Raw genomic sequence first — 19,096 nt, 5'->3', positions numbered from 1 at the left:
ATATTATATATGTATAATGTTTATATATAATATGTATATATAATATGTATAATATAAACATAAAACATCTACTATATATATATATAAAACGTATAAACATCTACTATAATACTATAGTAGATAGTACTAATCATCTACTGTATCCATGAGGGTCCTAGCCAGGAGCAGATGTTTCCTGCAAACAGGGAGATGAAAGGAATTCACTGAAGGCACTATTTACAACAGTGAGGGGAGTCAGTGTAAAAGAGACCCCCGTGGCAAAGCAGGGAGCTATTAACATCCTAAGTCTAAAGAAGCAAGGTGGAGAGGGGTCACTAGAAGCCCTAAGTTATTAGAACTAGCTACCTGGCAGAAGCTATGGCCTTCCGTAGAGGGCCATGGTCACTTGGTGACCACTCTTCCACCCTCTTTTTCCAGTGCTCCCCTCTGACTGAACCCAACTAAAAGACAGAGGGGAAGGTTAGCCTCCCAAGAGCACAAAGTAGGGGGGATTATAGTGGAGAATGGATCTGGAGAGGGTAAGTAGAGAATAGCTAACGTAGCCACTAAGAACTAAATACTCTATGCTGTATGCCCAACCTTATGGTCTTCAAATAATTACACTGCCTGTGACAGACTGCTTGCTTGCTTTTTTTTTTTCCCTTCCTTCCTTCCTTCCTTCCTTCCTTTCCTCCCTCCTTCCCCACTTCCTTCCTTGAGATGGAGTCTCACTCTGTCACCAGGCTGGAGTGCAGCGATGCGATCTCAGCTCACGGCAACCTCCGTCTCCCAGGTTCAAGCGATTCTTTTTGTATTTTTGTATTTTCAGTAGAGATGGGGTTTCACCATGTTGGCTAGGAGGGTCTCCATCTGTTGACCTCGTAATCTGCCTGCCTTGGCTTCTCAAAGTGCTGGGATTACAGGCTAGACTGCATTATTTATCAGCTGCCCCTTACCCCCCACCCGGTACCTCTACCCTTTGTCATTGACTCTGAGGTTCTTCTCACTAGAGGCTATTCTATTTCTACTCTATTTTCCCACTCTACTGATGGATTGGGCCTCATGACTTGATCTGGCCAATGGAATGAGGGAAGAAGTGATAGTGCCAGTTCCAAGCCTACCCCTTAAGAGGCTTCACGTGTTTCTGTATGCCCCTCTTGCATTTTTGCCATCACCATGAGAAGAACCTGCCGCAGTAGCCAACTAGTTCTAGGAAGATGAGAGACATGGAGAACAGTTTCTCAGATGACGTGCAGTTCTGCAGCAGAACTATCCAGCTATCCCACAGATCCATGAGAACATAAATACTTCTTTACGTGTGCCATGGAGTTATGGGGCAGTTTGTTATGTGGCAACAGCTGACTAATACAATCAGTCTTCCCAGGAAAATAAGCCATCCCATTCTCTAACAGATGTTGCAGGCATCTAGATTCAAGGGAACGCATGAGCACAACTGATAGAATCAAGTCCAATGTGACAATGAGAGGTCAGTAGTGTCTAGCAGGAAGAGAGACCACATGAAGTCCCAAGATTAAGGAGTGAAACCTGTCCTCATGTGGAAGCCTATAATACCACCTCTCGGAGGAATGGATGCTTGGTTTGTCTTTTAATTTATACACAGCCTTGTTCCAACAGGATATAAGGCTGCTTACAATACTGCTCACAACAAACTAAGTGAGAAAAGCAGAGGAGTGAGGAAATTATGGCACGTGAAGCCAAGGGATCAATAAACCAAATCCAAGTCCTCCTGCTAGACAGCAACTACATAGTTGCCTCTGAGCTTCTGCAAAGCTAGTACAAAGGTAGAAATAAGACTGTGGACATGAGCAAGGTATAGACGACCCAGTAATTCAGAAAAAGGATGGCTATCTTCTAGAACTGAGATCCACCAGACATGTCTTTCATGAGGCCTCGTAAGACACTGGGTTAAGTCATGAACAATGTCCTCAACAGAACCCTTGCAGAAAATACACTGACGACGATGAAGCTAACGCTGACAGGGTGCTCATCACACACATGCATATGTTTTCCAGGTGCTCAACATATGATTTATTTAACCTCTTTTTTATTATCCTTGAAGAAAATACAATGGCTGCTTCTCATCATGAACCACAGGTGAGCTACCTCTGGGAGGACAAGGACCTATGCACGGCAGTCTGGGGACACCTCTCCAAAGTCTAAGTAAAGGATGTATCTTAGAGCAACACAGGAGATTCCAGAAATCAAGATCTGTAAACACAGCATCCCAGTTTTCTAATATCAGCAATCATACACGTCAACACTGTGCCAGCAAGCAAAGCATGACGATGAGGAAGACTCAACCTGAGGGCAACGAGTTCTCAACCTCTGGCCTCCAGTCTAACGGATGGCATAACCTTCAAACATGCCACCACAAACAGAATTCACTTCCACCAAGCTTTCAATAAATAGTAAAGGGCAGGAAGTTTGAGGGCCTACTGGTTGACAAGTTTTAAGATGCTGCCGTTTCAATGTTGTTAAGTATGGAGGCTTGAGGATTGCTTAGGCAAAAAGTGGGACAGACATCTTATTTTGTGGGCTGTGGAACAGGGGGAAGATACTGTCCCTGACTAGAAATGGGACAAAGAAGGTCCAAAAATCAGCCAGTCTTGGAGAAGTCACACTGTTATTTCTCCAACTACGGGTTTATTCCTTCAACTTAATGGGATTGTACAGAACCCACGAAGACCAAATAGTTAGGCTCCCCCCACCAGTCCTAGGACTAGCAGTCATCAAACGTGCCATCAATAAGTAACATCGCCACTACCATCCAAAATCCTGCCACCTAGGCAGTCACTACTTACTCTACCGAGAAAACCAAACTCTCCTTCCTTTTCTTTTTTTTTTTTTTTTTTTTTTTTTGAGACGGAGTTTCGATCTTGTTACCCAGGCTGGAGTGCAATGGCGCGACCTCGGCTCACCGCAACCTCCACCTCCTGGGCTCAGGCAATTCTCCTGCCTCAGCCTCCTAAGTAGCTGGGATTACAGGCACGCACCACCATGCCCAGCTAACTTTTTGTATTTTTAGTAGAGACGGGGTTTCACCTTGTTGACCAGGATGGTCTCGATCTCTCGACCTCGTGATCCACCCGCCTCGGCCTCCCAAAGTGCTGGGATTACAGGCTTGAGCCACTGCGCCCGGCCCCTCTCCTTCCTTTTCTTAAGAGGAAATATGGAACGAGGTCGGAGGTAGGAAGAATAAGAACAGAAAACAAGAAATACCATATACATTCAGCCATCTTCCTCCCCTTAAAACTCAATCCCTATTTGGAAATGTTTGCTGCCCCTTCTTAAACAAGACAAATGACCTCAGGGCCGGAGAAATAAAATCCCCTGCCCGTCTTGACTCAACAGGTTCTCTGACAGGCTAAACACAGCTGCACTTCAACTGCTATTTTTAGATTCTATAAATTCTGGCCTCTCTTTTTCTCTTGAGGTATTCTTTAGAGAGTTGCCAAAGACTTTTATCTAGGCTTTAACTCCATGAAAATAATTTCATGAGTATGAAATCACCACTGTGGCGTTTGTTTGCTGCTATTGTCATTGTTAGGAATATACTCATAAAACACGTGGAGGATTTCTTTCTCCTTGGAGGGAAGGCTGCCTGCCTCTAAGTGCCGCCATAGTCTGAATTACGGACAGGAAGAGGAGATTTTGCCACCAAAAGGATTTCCTTTTTAAAAAGTGGATGAAAAAGAACCGGAACAGGGGCTGCTGGGAAACTCCTCCAGGACAGCATTTCTCAAAGCGGTTTAAGACCCAGATTTCTAGGTGAACATCTCCTGCCAGATGTATCCATTTAGAATGGTGTGGAAGTGGGGCCCTGGCCCCATCCATAACAGTCATGCACTACAGCACCCAGCTTTGAGAATGCTGCTCAGATTCCAAAGCCCATCCCAAGTCCCACTCTGAGTTCGCTCTCACTTTGTTCTGACTCTCTAGTGAAGCAGACAGCTGCAGGGAAGGCACCAAGGTCATCTACAGTGTTAACAAGGTAAGTATCAGGGATCCTGAAACTTTCGAGAGACTGTCTTGCTTTCCAGACCTTGCTCAAGACTGCCCAACTTGATCTTGGAAGCTGCCATATAAACAGGGCAGATAAGTGGAGCACAGTCGCTTCAAAGCAAGAAACAGAACTGGGTCTGCCCCACTACATTCAGCATCCAACACAGCCCAGGAACACATGTGCCCTTCTTTCCTCCAGACAGTCATGAATCCAGCCGGCCAGCCAACATCTTGTGGGTGTCATCCCCGTGCACAGTCCCGGGCTCTGCTGTCCAACAGGCCTCACCCATCACGCACTCAAGCCCCAACCTAAGATCCATGTTTGAGTATTCTCTTTTCCTCCCTTCTCCACATCTAAGACTTCAGCTGTCCCTACTGTCTTTACCTCCAAAAGTTCTCAAGACCCATTGCTTCCCTCTGTGCCCACACCCGTCCAGCCATCTTGTCCACTGTTCTTGCCTCCTAGCTGGGCTGTCTGCTTCCACTCCAGCCTCTGTTCATTTACTCTCCCATAGGGCCAGAGTGATCTTTTGAAAACATCTACCATATCAGGTCACTTCCCTGCTTCCCAGAGCACTGTAAATAAAATCCAAACTTCTTAGTAGTTCTCCTACCAGCCCTTTGAAACAGGAATTAACCTCAGGTTCCAGATGAGATTCTGGAGAGTCAGTGAAGTAAAGCGACTCACCCAGAGTCACAGAGCCAGCGATGGCCGGGCTGGAATTCACACGCATATCTATTGGACACCAAAGTCCAAGTTCTCTCTACTCGACCTCCTAGCTTGTGTTCATCAGACTCAAAACCAGAAATACAGCAGGAAGCCCATAGGATTCCTTATTAATACATGTATTTTCAAAGGTCAGACCTGAGTTAATTTGGGAAGAGCAGAATGACCATACGCAGGAGCACATCCAGGATGAAAACGAGAAAAGGTAAGAAAGAAGAAAAAGAGGGAAGAGGAGAAGAAAAATGAGGAAGAAGAACAATGGATGCTCTGGCCAACATTTAAAAGAGAATCACAAAACGCAGCTCAAACTTCCCTCTGCCATGGGCCAAAGCCCTGTTAAGCTTCCAAGGCCAGAGGGTTGGGCCAATAGTGATTTTTCCTGTCTCCCTAGAAGTTGCAGTCCCTGGTTACATCACCTCTCCTGAGGCTTGGCGGATGAGGTGAATCAGCCAGTCACATGGTTAAGGCTCACCAAAGACACTTTCCGACTGAGAAGTCCGGCAGTCAGAGTTTCCTTCCCTTCCAGAGCAAAAGGGGAATGCCCTCCTTCCAGCCATCCACTGACTTTTCCTGTGGTGGAACATAAATTTATGTAACTAGATTTTCAGGATTCCCTGTCCTTTTACGAACATGGAGTACTGACCCAAGTTTTCTCAGACATCTCCCATCTTTCCACACTGTCAGTTCAAACTCGAAAAAAAGAGTGAAAAGTAGTGTTTTTCATAAAGATTTCTCCCCAACAATCTACTGATACTGACTAGTGGTGAAACCCTCCTGTCTTGCTTTCCTAATATCTGAAATCAGGTAGTACTCGGAATGTACTTCATACGTACCATGCTGCTAATTTTCATGCCCAGATTTCTTTTTTCCAATGTTATTGATAACTATTAGAATCTTTATCATTAACAACACATTAAATGGATAATTATGTAAAAGCTATCTGGGAAAATGTTAATTCTAAAAAAAATGCTTAACAAGAAGTCATTTATAACTGCATGTCTATGGTGAGGGATATGGGAGGCAAGGGCTGAATCTGAATCAGCTGAACAAAGATGGGCTATAACCCCAGCATGTGGGCCCCTGGATTGATACAGAGGAGAGGATAAGCTCCCGGCTCCCAGATGCCCTAGGATCTGACAGGAGGGTTAGATATTACAAACAGAATATTTGGAGAATATATGAAGGTTCACACATGCGGTACTTCATCTATACTAGACCATGGCAGAGACTATAAGCCCAGCCAATATCCATTCTCTACTTTTCCCTTTTAGCCAAACTCCATTTTATTCCAACCTACAATATGCCTACCTAAAAGACGTTTTCTAGTCTCCCCTGGAGAAGAGGTGGTCAAGAAGATACAAGCAGAAACCATAATGTGAGGCTTCCAGGAAAACGCCATAAACAAGAACGAATTAGCTAGGAGATAACTTTTTTGTGTGTTCTTCTCTCTTCCTTCTTTTTCCTATCTGGAATTTGGACGTCATGGCTGGAGCTCCAACAGTCACACTGGGCCATGAGGTAGCTTTGAAACTAGAAGCCATATTCTGGGGATGGTGGAACAGTAAGAGAAAAGGACCCTTGATCCTGAATGTTCAGTGAGCCACTAAACTAATGCTGAATTACTTCTGCGTGAGATCAGTAAGCCTCTAATGCATAAACTTCTTTGGGTTTTCTGCTCCATTCAATTTGACTTGGCTTAAAAGAGTGGTGACACCATGTGACCATTAGGAGAGGAGTCAAGAGAAGGATGGGTTGGTCTGAGGGCTTCCCTGGGGCTATGCACACTGCCAGGAGGCCATTTCCCAGATACCAGAGGACAGGTTCCCGGAACTTCTCTTGGGAAGGATGAGATCCTAAATCATGATAGAGGGGAAAAGCTTCCCGTCCGTAACATGATCTAATTTCCGCTAATTGACTGTGAACCACCCCATCTGGCCTCTTCCTCATCTCCTCTGCTTGCTCCCCTTTCTCAGCCCTAGGCGACTGGCATGTGACTATACATGGCTAAACATTACAAGGAATAGGAAGAAAACATCTCAGGACTTTACCTTTTTTCTTCCCTCCCGCCATGATGAAGTCTTCCCTGTAGCCCTCTTGGGGACCCGGATACAGAAATAGCTAGAGAATTGCTAGGAGCCTGCTGAGATTATGGCTTATGGGAAGCAGATTTCTCTCACCATCATTTTGTTTATGGACAAAAGGATTCTCAACAAAATTCCTGATCCCATCTAAATCCACATCAGAGTGGTGGTCCAGGGACAATGGGAGAATGGTCTCTCGTGCCCCGTTAGCAGATGTAAGTAAGTAAGACTGCGGAAGCACGGTGTCACGGCCAAGCCATGGGGAGCAAAAGATGCGTAAAAGGAAGGAGCTCCCTAAGGGAGTGCTGGGAAGACTGGAGATGGACAGCTGCCATCTTCCTTGAAAAATCATCCAAAAGCAGACTAGCCTTTACGTTTCCCACCAAAAGGGTCATTCCGTGTCCCTCTAGGGATGAAGACCCTTCTGAAGGAGGTAAGCTTCTCCACCCCTTACCCCACACCAGCCCATAAAGCACATAAATCCTTATGAAATAAGCTCATACAAATGTTCCCAGCAATTAACAAATTTAGCAACATCAAGCAGTACACTTGAAAGTTCCAAAATCAAACCTTTCTTTCCAACAGAGACACAAGTTTTGAAAGAACAAAAGGAACCACAGTCTTTCCCTCACTGAACATTCCTTCTACCTCTCAACTGCAGCCTCCCACCCCCCAAAACAATTCTTTCTAGAACTAAAAATATCAAACTTTATTAAGTACCATTTCCTCGTTAGAAACCATGTTTGGTCTCGAGATTAAATAGCAAGAATTCTTTAAAACTACATTATTTTTTAAAAAGTAAATGACCAAGGGAAAAAGAATCCCAGATTTTTCCAATACAACATAAAGATGACAGCACGAGATAATACTGAAGCCCTCCAGGAGGAAAGACCAACACACGAATCACAAAGAGCTCTATTTATACTCCAAGTGACGCTCACGACTAAATAAAAGTGTGTTTCTGTTTCCACAAATCTACTTAGATTTCACATGTTCTGCTCACTTAGCCATCATCACACGAGAAGTCACAAAGCTTCACAGTAGATGTGGAAATGGAAGATTTTATTAATTGCTCCTCTTGTACCACAACCTTATTAAAAACAGAACAAAAACAATTCAGGAGAAGTTTCTAATGCATGTAGCGGGGGTGGAAGGAAGGCTGGTTATTTCCAAATTAAGGAAGCCACGAGAAATAACGTAATCTTTCCAGCCATCATCTATGTCACTTCTTTATGCCTTTTAAGGATATGTTAGAAATGCACCAGAAGATGGCTGGGAAAACCCATTTGGATGATACACCAGAAGCAGCAATAGCTGGTTCCACTGTTGGTGCTCGGGCTTGGAGATCCATTTGATGTCAGCTATGAAGGTGCCAACACCACCCTCAGCTCAGATAAGGCCAGTAACATCATTTGGGTTTTATGATTGTATTCACCCAATGCCAAGCCAGGATTCCTTTTATACTCAAAAAAACTCAAACAGTTAATTGAGGCTCAAGGCCTTCCCACCCAAGGAAGAAATTGGAAGTGAGGCAGAAAGGCTGAAGGGCTCGGCCATATATAACTAGCAAACACGGGAATGCCCAACCATCCACAGGGTGGTGTCACGGCTGTGCCACAGGAAGGAAATGACTTAACTGGATATGGCCCTCATCTTTCTGTTCTTCCCAGCCCCACTGACCACCTGCACCGTATCAGAGCAACACAGCCCAAGGACTGGACAACCCCGAGGATGGGTCCTGAGGGGAAGGGGTCAGCCTGTGCCAGACTGGACCACATGAGTCCTAGCAGCACATGGCTCTGAATGAGCAAACTGACTTGATTCTATCATTTCTATTTCACTCTATTTTCATTTTCTAAATGAGAATTGTGGTTGAAGGCAGAGTCTGGTGCCTCACGCCTTGTAATTCCAGCACTTTGGGAGGCTGAGGCAGGTGGATCATTTGAGTTCGAGACCAGCCTGGGAAACATGGCAAAACTCGTCTCTAAAAAAAAAAAGGGGGGCAAAAAATTATGCCGGCATGGTGGTGCACGCCTGTGGTCCCAGGCGATCGGGAGCCTGAGGGAGGATGGCTTGAGCCTGGGAGGCAGAGGCTGCAGTGAGCTGAGATTGTGCCACTGCATTCCATCCTGGCCGACAGAGCTAGACCCTGTCCCAAAGGACAAGAATTGTGGTAGGGACCTCCACGCTTGGCTGTGGCACACGTAGCATGCCTGCCATGCTCCATGAAGTCTTCCCCCTCACCCTCTTCCCACCTCACCCTCTCCATCAGGACTTCTCTAAGAAAAAGTGAGCCGAGGGGGAACATTTCCTGACCACCCACCTCACACTGCTGTAACTGAAATCCCTTATAACAAAATGAAGATCCCAAAACTGACACAGAAGTCTTCATCAAAAGCCTGGCTTTCTCTTATTAAAGAAAAAAAAATATTAAGACTCCTCGTCACAGGCAGTGCACCTGCAGGAAGGTTATGAGAGTTTCTATTCGAAGACGTTAAAAGGCTCCTCCAGGCCAAGGCCAAATTCACCCTTTTCTCCTCTCAGCTCCCCCAGCCCTGTGTGCCCCGCTGCGAGAAGGCACTGGCACATCTTGTCACTGCCAGCTGTGTCCTCCTGGAGGGTGAGGCCCTTGAGGACAAGGACAGTTACCTCTTTACCCCTGTGTCCCTGGAGACCAGCAGTACCCAGGGAAGAATTAAAGCCACCTGAAGTTCCACTTGCTCTAGGCTGCTAGACAGTGAGCGTTCCTGGGGGTAAGACCGACCCTTTCATGGCTTCTTCTGAGAATCATCAGTGCCCAAAGCATCATTTTACTTGACTCCGGGTTTTGTTTCTTGAGACCGATTTTCAGAAAGTCTAAAATTAGCCCCCCTAAAACTCAATCATGAAATCCTTGACCTAATATCAGAATAATAAATGTTTTGAGTTGTAATGACTTGTTTCCACTGTGCTCAAAGCATTTTGCAGGTAGCACCGTTTCTGGCCAGCAGACACTGCAGGGTGGGTGACGCACAGCCACGCAACCACGCAGCCACGCTTCTGTAGCCATCCTCTGTCACCTGCGTCACAGTCTCCCTTCTACAGGAATGGCCTGGGCACGCAACAGAACAGCCAAAGAGTCAGAGTATTGACTCCCCCATCAACACAGATTGGGCTTGGGTCCTGCTTCAGTGTTTCCTGCTTATAACACCTTGGGCAAAGCCGCTTTTCTCTCTCGGCCTCAGTTCACATTTCACGGGGCTGTGGTGAGGACTAGCAGAGACAACTTGGGTAACGAGGTTAGAATGGCGCCTGGGTCTGTTCAGCACTCAGTAAACACTAGCTGCCATCATTGATGTTATTTTTGTGACTCTCACTATCTTTATTTACCCTTTAAAAAGGAGACTGCAGAGAAAGTCAAAGTTATACAGCAGCCTGAACAAAACAACAGTAGGCAAGGGCCTGGTGGAATACGCTGTTAAATGCCCACTGAAGGCCAACGAGCGGGACTTCTCCTCGCATCACTCTGCAGCCCCCAAATCAGCAATAGGACACTCTAGAATCTGCTACTGCCACGCAGGAATGCCTGAGGGTGAGTGGCACCAGCAGCACAGGGCACAGGCACTTGGGGTGAGAAGCATCTGTGGTCGTGTAAACACCCTCACCACCAAGATGCTCACCAACAGACAGATCATCAAAACTGAAATGCAACTGTGCATAGCTGCTCCCACCCTGTTAGCCTTGACTCAGGGTCCTTCGGCAAAGCTTCCTCCAGGAAAATATACTCTGTACACAGATGAAAAAGACCCTTGAAAGCAATTCCAGGGCAGGGTCTTCTGGAAGGTTCTGAGAATGAGCTCCAGCTCCAGAAGTCTGGGTGAAGTCATTCTGATCCTGCTGGAGCCCCAATCCCAATATGGATCTGCTCTGTCAGCCTGATGTCAGACCTTCACCACCTGAAAGGGCTGAGCACAGTCACACCCAGAGGACCCCCGCTTCTGCAAAGAAGGAGCACAGCTGCGGCGCCTGTGACCTTAAGTGGTTTGCACAGTCAATATTCCCCACTCTGACGGGAAATGGCCGTGAAATAGCAAGGAACTTTCCAAAGGCTCCATAAGAAATCCACTGTGGGGCTAAAAGGAGAAACTCAGGAAGTTTAGGGAAAGGTAACCACATCCCGGTGGGAGGCCAACAGCTTTACAGCATATTGGTTAAATGGTAAGTTTTAATTTCAGATTGGATCTTAACGTAACAATCCTTGGCTGCAAGACCTGCATGAATATGGAAAAACAGGAAAGAATAATAGGAAAAAAAGTCAGCAAAGGTGACTCTTGGGACTGATATTTTATTACACCACACTTGATCCTAACCCAAAGGTCAAAAAGCAATAGGATTTTACTCTCTACTTAACCTGGAGCTTCTCCAACCATTATTTAAAGTTGGATGTTCTGAGGATATGAAGTTGATTCAAAAATAAAAGAGGGTTTATTTTGGTGGGGAGTGGCAAATAAAAAGGAAATACACTATTAACAGTCTTAAAAGAAAAACCTACCCTATGAAGACTATCAGGACCAAAAATAAACTTCACATAAATGTAAAATAAACTTTTACAACTAACCTTCTGGTGTCTTTGTTTCTTCCCAACCAACTTAAACGCAAGCAAGAAAGGACATTGACTGAGATGAACTTTTGCCTTTTTAGATAGTATATGGAACCTTTAAGGCCTGAGCTAAATATAAATAAACCGTTAAAAGGTCAAATTTTCAACGAGATGAGAATATAGTACTTAGGCTTCCCGTGTGACGTGACTATCCAGCAGAGCCGCTAGACTGGTGCCCTGCTCACTCTGCCTAGCTCAGAGATGGATGGAATATCTGTGGGGTAAATGAACGGCCCAGCATCCCCTGTCTCTGTCCACTCCCACCACTGTGTCACACTGACCTAAGCCTCTACTCAGGATCCTCACAGGTGGCTCCCTGTACCTGGCACCCATGGTTCATATTCTCTTCTTTCAATATGAAAACGTTTCCTTCCTTGAAGCTACTGCTAGATCATAGAAGTGCCAGGCACTTCCACTGCACCGTCTCAGAAATCCCACTAGGAATCAGGCTGCCATGCTCTGAGAAAACCCAAATCAGCCCAGCCAGAAAGCCACATTAAAAGGACACACGTAGGTGTTCTGGCTGACAGCCCACCTGAGGTCCCTGTCCCAAACACACACCTGCGGGACACATGGGCAAAGACACCAAAGACGACTCTAGCTCCCATGGTTGAATCTCTCCTGCTGAGGCCCCAAATGTCATGGAACACTGAGTCTGAATAACCCACAGAATCCATGAGCAAAATAAAATGATTATTTCACAGCCCCAAGTTTTGAAGTTGTTTGTAACAGAGCTAGAGTAACTGGGACATCATCTCTCAATAAACAGAATCCCAAATCTGAATGAGAACCCAAAGTGAAAAACCAGCCAGGTGCTTAAACATACTGGGAAGAAGGTGGTTCCTGAAACAACAGATGAGATTAGAATCCCAGCTCCGAGTGTTACTGCTCTTTTAGAATTTGTCTAGCAGGTTTTCCGGGCTTTACCAGAAAGTCTCCCCTGCCCCTCCACAAGAAAATCCCAGCTCTGTCATTAACCACCTGTGGAGCCTGGGCCAGTTACGTCTCTGAAGTCTCTACTACACAAACTGTAAAATGGGATTAACAGAAGCTAATGAGACCACTGCAGGGATTAAATGGGAAGTTCAAATAAAGTGTGAGGCCAGGTATGTAAGGTCTTGTTATTGACATCCCATGTGAGACCTTATCAAAGTCGTACACATCTTCGTTTTATGATTTATGACTCCATCGTGCTTCTCAAGCTTATTGGAAAATTAGAATGAGAGGTGATGATGAAAGCAGTAACAGGTAAAAATATTAAGCGAGACTTAAAGAATTTTAGAACTATATCATTTTTCCAACCCTCAGCTGATTTTCTCTATAAGGTACACTGTTAGCATCTATAAAACATAACCTTGAGTAGATAGGAAACTAGGGATTGTATTCCTTAAAAAGTATATACACAAATATCATACATTACAGTATGAGACGTCTTTGGATGTCTCAGTCTTATAGTAAGAATTAAAATGTATTGCCTTCTGGCTGGGCGCGGAGGCTCACACCTGTATTCCTAGCACTTTGGGAGGCCAAGGCGGGCAGATCATGGGAGGTCGGGAGTTTGAGAACAGCCTGACAAATATGGAGAAACCCCATCTCTACTAAAAAGACAAAAATTAGATTGGCGTGGTGGTGCATGCCTGTCATCCCAGCTACTTGGGAAGCTGAGGTAGGAGAATCACTTGAACCCAGGAGGTGGAGGTTGCAGTGAGCCATGTTCATGCCACTGCACTCTGGCCTGGGTAGCAAGAGCAAAACTTCATCTCAAAAAAAAAAAAAATGTATTGTCTTCTTTCTGTAAGTGACAGGTGCAATTCTAATTGCATGAGATACATTATCTCATTTGGTCCTTACAGCAATCCGACTAAATAGGTTCTAGTATGATCCCAACTTTATAGGTGAAGAAACTGAAGCGCAGGGAGGTCACATCACTGGCTCAGGATCACACAGTGATAAAGTGACAGAACAAGGATTCCCAATCCAGGCGTTCCAAAGCCAGGCCATGCTCTTAACCACCCCACGGTAAGGCCTGCCTGAGGTCATTTTCTTGAGGGTAAAATGTGAGCTCGCATTGAGTTCATTTCCTATCTAATTCTTGGGAACTTAAAAAGTACTCTCAATAATAATCCTGCCACTCAAGCTCCCTCAAAGAAACACAAGGGAAAGAGAGAAAAGACTCTCACCAGGACACAGAAAAAAAACGAAGTTCTCTGCTGTCTCTAACAGACTTGGTGTGTGAATGACACACATCCATCCTCAGAGATCCCTGGGCATGTATACAGGGCAGGATCCAGCAGGTGGCAGCTGAGTGTTAATGGTCCATGTCACACGGCTTGGATTCTGCTGAAATCCTGAGACAAAACTCAACGGGCTACCAAAATAACCTACAAAATCCCCATGATCCTCACTAGCTCAGAATTCATAGAGCAGGCAGTTCGGTTTCCTTCCTTCTTTAAACAAAAAATGCAGGGTCATAAATGGCCCTTTGGAATTTCTGAGACTGAGGGCAAGCAGAGCACAGGATGAATAAAGGATGACAGGCCTCCGCTGGTGCAGCATGACGAACACGGTACTCCTCCCCTCCACCTCCGCTGCTACCTTCCAGCGCAGGCACCTCCTTGCTTTACTAGTCCCTAGGAAAGCAGAAAGCAGATTCCCTCCCGAGGACCCAGGTCTCCTTTGCGGTCTAGATCACTATATCTCAGAGGGTGGTCCCAGGACCAGCAGCATCAGTATCTCCAGAGAGTGCTTAGAAATGCACTCCTAGCTCCCACCCCAGACCCACTGAATCAGAAACGCTGGGGTGGGGCCCAGCAATTTGTGCTTTAGCAAGTCCTCCAGGCGATTCTGATGCCTGCAAAAGTTTAAGAACCACTGGTCTCAGATGAGAGCCACAGGCCTGAATGATGGGACCACAAGAGGTCTCTAGTTCATCCTGTCCAGCCCCACTTCCAGTTTATGGCCAGAGAGTGAGTCTAGCCACTTGAATCACTTTCCACTCAATACCCACACAAGAAGGTCCAGCCTTTTTGTCCAATTGTCTTATCTTACTCAATCATCATTTCACTCATTAAACATAAACCATGGGCAGCACGGGTACAGTTTTGTGAGACTCTGAGCTTCCCATAAGCACAGCTCAGATTTTGCACTCTCTCTCAATCTCTTGGACAACTTGTGTGTGATATGCTGCCTCCGGTAGACCTCCCTGCCCTGAGTTGAGCCCTGGCCTGGGAACAGCAACTCTGGGCATGCAATATTGCTATGCAATCCCTCCTGCTCCCCAAAAGGGCCTGTGCTGAGATGCCTCCCCTAAGGGACCATCCACTGGGCTTCTTCATTTCTACATTACTACTCCTAAAGTAAAGGCCCTTCTCAGAAAAAGTGGGTGATACGTTTCTGGCCTGATGGTCCTCAGTGTCTTAAGCAATTGGAGAACGGCGGGCTTAATTTACAAAAGGCCCATTGTTCCTGGATATATTCCTAGCATGCAATACAAACAGCCTCATCTGAGCCCTGATTCAGATCACTGAAGTTGGGCTTTTTATTTCTGTATGCCTCTCATCAGCAGGTTCTCATAACTTGGATTCTCGTCCAGCTCTACTTCTGTACTATTTTTTCTAATGTTTTCTCATCTCTATACTCCCTGCAGTTATTCTAGCCCATTATTAATTCCCTTCTGCAGTTAAAAGGAAAAGGGTTAAAATAAGAATCTCTGTATTTCTGGAAACTCTCACATGTCAAAGTTTGCCATGGTGAAAGGTGCCAGTGTTCCCAGTGGTCCTCACCCACATCAAGTATAGAAGTAGATCCTCCTCCTCTGGGAATCTCACAAACTCCTTTATTAGGTGAATAATGAAATACTCTCAAGCCAATCTGATAGATGAGATCAATGGGCAACACACTGGAATAGGAAGCTACCTGCTAGACAGAGGCAGCCCAAATCTATCCACTTCGAGTGATACCAAGCCTATCTGTTCTTCAAAATAAACCTGTAAGACAACCTGGTCCCCAAACTCCTCTTTGCAATTCACTACTGCATCATCCCCCGCCACTTCTGTCCCAAAGGGTCCCACCCAGCTGAGATACAGTACATGAATTTTTCAGACATTCCATATTTAAGAATAGCAACAACCAGAATAACCCATGGGACTCTAAAGCTGTCCAGCAAAAGCTGCCAAGCACTTGAGAGGTACATCCTACTGGGTTCTTTGCTGCATCCATGAGAAGGTCAGCCAAGGCCAGGGGTGGCCCAACCCAGGGCAGAAATGCCAGGGCTCTGAGGGATCAAGGCAGCTGCTTTGGTGCACGGCAAAATCACTGACCAACCCTACCTACTTCAGGGGAGCTGGTCTCTCACAGTTGTGTGATCCTCAGATAGTTTAAAAGCTCCCACTAGCGGGCCGGGCGTGGTGGCTCAAGCCTGTAATCCCAGAACTTTGGGAGGCCGAGGCGGGTGGATCATGAGGTCAAGAGATCGAGAACATCCCGGTCAACATAGTGAAACCCCGTCTCTACTAAAAATACAAAAAATTAGCTGGGCATGGTGGTGCATGCCTGTAATCCCAGCTACTCAGGAGGCTGAGGCAGAAGAATTGCCTGAACTCAGGAGGCGGAGGTTGTGGTGAGCAGAGATCGCGCCATTGCACTCCAGCCTGGGTAACAAGAGTGAAAACTCTGTCTCAAAAAAAAAAAAAAAAAGTTCCCACTAGCATTACTCAATGATACGCATTCTCAAAGCAGCTTCAGAAGTACATGTTGCATAGCCCTAATTGAAATGCTTGGGACCAGAAGCCTTTCAGATTTTGGATTTTTCCAGATTTTGAAGTATCTGCATATAATAAAGAGATATTTTGAGGATGGGACTTAAGGCTAAACTTGAAATTCGTTTGTTTTATATACACCTTCTACACATCCCTAAAGGTAATTTTATACAATATTTGACTGCAACTCGTCACATGGGGTATGGTATAGAATTTCCACTTGTGGCATCATGTCAGCAACTCAAAAAATTTCAGATTGGGGGCATTTCAGATTTTCAGATTAAGGATGCTCAACCTGTACCCACATTCTGCCAACAGCAAAGTAAACTGGTGGCCAAGTCTAATCCAGCTTCACACTCAGCCACCACTTTGCACCCAGAGACCTATAGTCTTTCACACCAAGGTTTATCAATATCTCCTTTACATACAAAGTCCATGTCACAGGACCTTTGCATGTGATATTTCCTCTCCCTGGAATGTCTCTTCCCCAACTCTACCCCCATGATATGGTTTGGCTGTGTCCCCACCCAAATCTCATCTTGAATTGTAGCTCCACAGTTCTCTCTGTCATGGGAGGGACCCAGTGGGAGGTAATTGAATCATAAGGATGGGTCTTTCCTGTGCTGTCCTCGTGACAGTGAGTAAGTCTCATGGGATCTAATGGTTTTATAACTAGGAGTTCCCCTGCACAAGTTCTCTCTCTTGCCTGCTGCCATCCATGCAAGACATGCCTTTCACTTTCTACCATGATTGTGAGGCCTCCCCAGCCATGTGGAACTGTGACTCCATTAAACCTCTTTTTCTCTGTAATTTACCCAGTCTCAGGTATGTCTTTATCAGCAGTGTGAAAACGAACTAATACAGTAAATTGGTACCAGGAGTGGGACACTGCTGCAAAGATACTGAAAATGTGGAAGCAACTTTGGACCTGGGTAACAGGTTGAGGTTGGAACAGTTTAGAGGGCTCAGAAGAAGACAGGAAAATGTGAGAAAGTTTGGAACTTCCTAGAGATGTGTTGAACAGTTTTGACCAAAATTGCTGATAATGATATGGACAATGAAATTCAGGCTAAGGTGGTCTCAGATGGAGATAAGAAACTTGTTGGGAACTGGAACAAAGGTAACTCTTGCTGTGTTTTAGCAAAGAGACTGGCGGCATTTTGCCCCTGCCCTTGAGGTTTGTGGAAATTTGAACTTGAGGGAGATGAATTAGGGTGTCTGATGGAAGAAATTTCTCGGCAGCAAAGCATTCAAGAGGTGACTTGGGTGCTGTTAAATTCATTCAGTTTTAAAAGAAAAACAGAGCATAAGAGTTTGAAAAATTTGTGGCCTGACAATGCAATAGAAAAGAAAACACCATTTTCTGAGGAGAAATTCAAGCTGACTGTAGAAATTTGAATGAGTAACAAGGAGCCAAATGTTAATTGCCATGACAATGGGGAAAAATGTCTCCAGGGCATGTCAGAGGTCTTCATGGCACCACCTCCCATCACAGGCCTGGATGCCTAGGAGGAAAAAACGGTTTCAATCCAGAGCCTGGAGTGTTACCGTGGCTTCTGGTTAAAGACTAGGTTGGCAAATGCAAGCAGGCACATGCCTCCTATAGTGTTGTTCTAGAGTAGAGTGGGGTAAGTGGGTCGGCAGAAAACTGATCACTCTGTGTTCTCAAGACAACCAATGAGTAAGAAGACAAGGCCTGGATGCCTAGGAGGAAAAAACCCTGCCAGGCACAGGGTCCCCCTGCTCTGTGCAGCCTAGGGACTTGATGCCCTGTATCTCAGCCACTCCAGCCATGGCTAGAAGGAGCCAAGGTACAGCCTGGGCTATTGCTTCAGAGGGTACAAGTTCCAAACCTTGGCAGCTTCCACAAAGTCAAGAATTAAGGTTTAGAAACCTCTGCCTAGATTTCAGAGGATACATGGAAACACCTGGATGCCCAGGCAGAAATCTGTTGCAGGGGCAGGGCCCTCATGGGGCCCTCATGGAGAACCTCTGCTAGAGCAGTATGGAAGGGAAATGTGGGGTGAGAGCCCCCACACAGAGTCCCTACTGGGGCACCACCTAGTGGAGCTATGAGAAGAGGGCCACCATCCTCCACACCCCAGAATGGTAGATCCACTGGCAGCTTACACAGTGCACCTGGAAAAGCCACAGACATTCAATGCCAGCCCATGAGAGCAGCCAGGAGAGGGCTATATCCTGCAAAGCCACAGGGGCAGAGCTGCCCAAGACCATGGCAGCCTATCTTTTGCATCAGTGTGACCTGGATGTGAGACATGAAGTAAAAGGAGATCACTTTGGAGCTTTAAGATTTGACTGCCCTGCTAGGTTTTGGAGGCTAGGCCCTTAGGTTTGACCGATTTCTCCCATTTGGAATTGGTGTATTTACCTAATGCCTGTACCCCCATTTTATCTAGGATGTAACTAACTTGCTTTTAATTTTAAAGGCTCATAGGCGGATAGGACTTGCCTTGTCTCATACGAGAATTTGGACTGTGAATGTCTGAGTTAATGCTGAAATCAGTTTAGACTTAGGGGAACTGTTGGGAAGGCATGATTGGTTTTGAAATGTGAGGACATGAGATGTGGAAGGGGCCAGGGGTGGAATGATATGGTTTGGCTGTGTCTCCACCCAAATCTCATCTTGAATTGTAGCTCCCACAATTCTCACTGTCATGGGAGGGACCCAGTGGGAGGCAGCTGAATCATGGGGACAGGTCTTTCCTGTGCTGTTCTCATGATAGTAAGTCTCATGAGATCTGATGGTTTCATAAAGAGGAGCTCCCCTGCACAAGTTCTCTCTCTTTGCCTGCCCCCATCCACATAAGACATGCATTTCACTTTCTGCCATGATTGTAAGGCTTCCCCAGTCATGTGGAACTGTGAGTTC

General features: G+C 45.7%; 1 protein-coding gene and 1 non-coding gene across 3 annotated transcripts in view; one reads left to right on the top strand and one right to left on the bottom strand.

Moving 5' to 3' along the window:
- The window catches only part of ITGA9 (integrin subunit alpha 9), a 372,517-nt gene that overhangs the window by 227,266 nt on the left and 126,155 nt on the right, over nucleotides 1–19,096 (bottom strand). The gene's annotated exons all lie outside the window — the stretch shown is intronic.
- Nucleotides 12,327–12,388, top strand: LOC120360883 (U7 small nuclear RNA). Its single transcript, XR_005577284.1, has one exon. It is a non-coding gene; the product is annotated as a U7 small nuclear RNA (small nuclear RNA).

The sequence above is a fragment of the Saimiri boliviensis genome, chromosome 9 (genome assembly GCF_048565385.1).
Source record: "Saimiri boliviensis isolate mSaiBol1 chromosome 9, mSaiBol1.pri, whole genome shotgun sequence".
Classification (NCBI taxonomy): domain Eukaryota; kingdom Metazoa; phylum Chordata; class Mammalia; order Primates; family Cebidae; genus Saimiri; species Saimiri boliviensis.
Note: the sequence above shows the minus strand (reverse complement) of the source record. Positions and strands in the feature narration are given on the sequence as shown.